At 47.1% G+C, this 3,112-nt stretch overlaps 1 non-coding gene across 1 annotated transcript; it reads left to right on the forward strand.

Moving 5' to 3' along the window:
- Window positions 1-2,247: 2,247 nt before the first annotated feature.
- Window positions 2,248-2,329, forward strand: TRNAS-AGA (transfer RNA serine (anticodon AGA)). The gene has a single exon. It is a non-coding gene; the product is annotated as a tRNA-Ser (tRNA).
- The last annotated feature ends 783 nt before the right edge of the window (window positions 2,330-3,112 follow it).

Consider the following 3,112-nt stretch of genomic DNA (forward strand, 5'->3'; position numbering starts at 1 on the left):
AACCGAGGAGGAGGTGAAGAAGCTCCTAAGTGACCTTGACACCTCAAAGGCGATGGGACCGGACAACATCTCCCCATGGGTCCTTAGAGAAGGAGCAGAGATGCTGTGCGTGCCTCTAACCACAATCTTCAACACATCCCTTGAAACTGGGCAACTACCTGAGAAATGGAAGACAGCTAATGTAGTCCCCATATTTAAGAAAGGAAACAGAAACTACAGACCTGTGTCTCTGACATGTATTGTGTGCAAAGTCATGGAGAAGATTATCAGGAGGAGAGTGGTCGAACACCTGGAAAGGAACAAGATTATAAATGAAAACCAGCATAGGTTCATGGAAGGCAAATCGTGTATCACAAACCTCCTGGAGTTTTATGACAAGGTAACAGAAGTAAGACACGAGAGAGAGGGGTGGGTAGATTGCGTTTTCCTAGACTGCAGGAAGGCCTTTGACACAGTTCCCCACAAGAGATTAGTGCAGAAGCTGGAAGATCAGGCGCATGTAACAGGGACGGCACTGCAATGGATCAGGGAATACCTGACAGGGAAGCAGCAACGAATCATGGTACGTGAAGAGGCATCACAGTGGGCGCCTGTGACGAGCGGGGTCCCCAAAGGGGTCAGTTCTAGGACCAGTGCTATTTTTGATATATGTGAACGACATGATGGAAGGAATAGACTCTGAAGTGTCCTTGTTCGCAGATGATGTGAAGTTGATGAGAAGAATTAAATCGGATGAGGATGAGGCAGGACTGCAAAGAGACCTGGACAGGCTGGACATGTGGTCCAGTAACTGGCTTCTCGAATTCAATCCAGCCAAATGCAAAGTCATGAAGATTGGGAAGGGGCAAAGAAGACCGCAGACAGAGTATAGGCTAGGTGGACAAAGACTACAGACCTCACTCAGGGAGAAAGACCTTGGGGTGACCATAACACCGAGCACATCACCGGAGGCACACATCAACCAAATAACTGCTGCAGCATACGGGCGCCTGGCAAACCTGAGAATAGCGTTCCGATACCTTAATAAGGAATCGTTCAAGACACTGTACACTGTGTATGTTAGGCCCATACTGGAGTATGCAGCACCAATCTGGAACCCACACCTGGTCAAGCACGTCAAGAAGTTAGAGAAAGTACAAAGGTTTGCAACAAGGCTAGTCCCAGAGCTCAGGGGAATGTCGTACGAGGAAAGGTTGAGGGAAATTGGACTGACGACACTGGAGGACAGAAGGGTCAGGGGACACATGATAACGACATACAAGATACTGCGGGGAATAGACAAGGTGGACAGACATAGGATGTTCCAGAGAGGGGACACAAGGACAAGGGGTCACAACTGGAAGCTGAAGACTCAGACGAGTCACAGGGACGTTAGGAAGTATTTCTTCAGTCATAGAGTTGTCAGGAAGTGGAATAGCCTAGCAAGTGAAGTAGTGGAGGCAGGAACCATACATAGTTTTAAGAAGAGGTATGATACAGCTCAGGAAGCAGAGAGAGAGAGGACCTAGTAGCGATCAGTGAAGAGGCGGGGCCAGGAGCTGAGTCTCGACCCCTGCAACCACAATTAGGTGAGTACAATTAGGTGAGTACACACATACACAGTAGTCAGTAAGTGGAATAGTTTGGGAAGCGATGTAGTGGAGGCAGGATCCATACATAGCTTTAAGCAGAGGTATGATAAAGCTCACGGTTCAGGGAGAGTGACCTAGTAGCGATCAGTGAAGAGGCGGGGCCAGGAGCTCGGACTCGACCCCCGCAACCTCAACTAGGTGAGTACACACACACATACACACACACACACACACACACACAAACACACATACACACACATACACACACACACACACACACACGCACACACACACAAGTTGAAGACACAAATGAGTCAGAGAGATATTAGGAATTATTTCTTCAGTCATAGAGTTGTCAGGCAGTGGAATAGCCTAGAAAATGACGTAGTGGAGGCAGGAACCATACACAGTTTTAAGACGAGGTTTGATAAAGCTCTTGGAGCGGGGAGAGAGAGGACCCAGTAGCAACCGGTGAAGAGGCGGGGCCAGGAGCTAAGAATCGACCCCTGCAACCACAAATAGGTGAATACAAATAGGTGAGTACACACATACACACACACACACACACACACACACACACACACACACACACACACACACACACACACTAATCGACATGTGCCTAGGACAAAATGGTAACTAACTAACACACACACACACACACACACACACACAAGCAGTGATGGCCGAGTGGTTAAGGCGTCTGACTAGAAATCAGATGGGATCTTCCCGCGTAGGTTCGAATCCTACTCACTGCGGACACCCGGGAATATTTTAAGCAGAGGTATGATAAAGCTCACGGTCCAGGGAGAGTGACCTAGTAGCGACCAGTGAAGAGGCAGGGCCAGAAGCTGGGACTAGGCCCCTGCAACCTCAACTAGGTGAGTACAACTAGGTGAGTACACACACACACACACACACCTGTTACACGTTTGGCACTCTGACAGGAATGTTTATCTTTTGTTCATTATTAATATAAATTTCCTTTACATTTCCCTGTATTTTGCAACAGTTCTTTTCAAGTCAAGATACCTGAACTAAGACCGAGCAGCGGGGGCGATGATCCCGAAAAAATTAACAGCTTAAAGAAGAGGGGGGATGGGTTTGATTGGTGTCATTGGGTACGGGAGTTATTTCTTGGGTAGCTTCAGGTAGAGGTCGTTTTGATAAGGACCTGCCTCGCATGGGCCAGTAGGCCTTCTGCAGTGTTCCTCCATTGTTATGTTATGTTATGTTAAGATCGCCAAGACACGTTTGTGTGTATGTTTGTTAAGACTTGTGATCACTGGCGTGATCTGTTCAATTTTGATAATTAAAACACATGTATAACACCTGGGTATCTTTAATGTGGAAACGTTTCGCCACACCGTAGCTTCATCAGTCCAATACAAATAAGAATGACGAAGATCAGGAGAAGTTTGATATAATCAGTCCCTCAACCTGGACTCGATACAATCAATCCATCAATCTTATCACGACTGATGGACTGATTACCTCAACCTTCTCGTGATCTTCACCAATCTTCTTGACATTGGACTGAC

This window comes from Cherax quadricarinatus, chromosome 27, assembly GCF_038502225.1.
Source record: "Cherax quadricarinatus isolate ZL_2023a chromosome 27, ASM3850222v1, whole genome shotgun sequence".
Lineage (NCBI taxonomy): Eukaryota > Metazoa > Arthropoda > Malacostraca > Decapoda > Parastacidae > Cherax > Cherax quadricarinatus.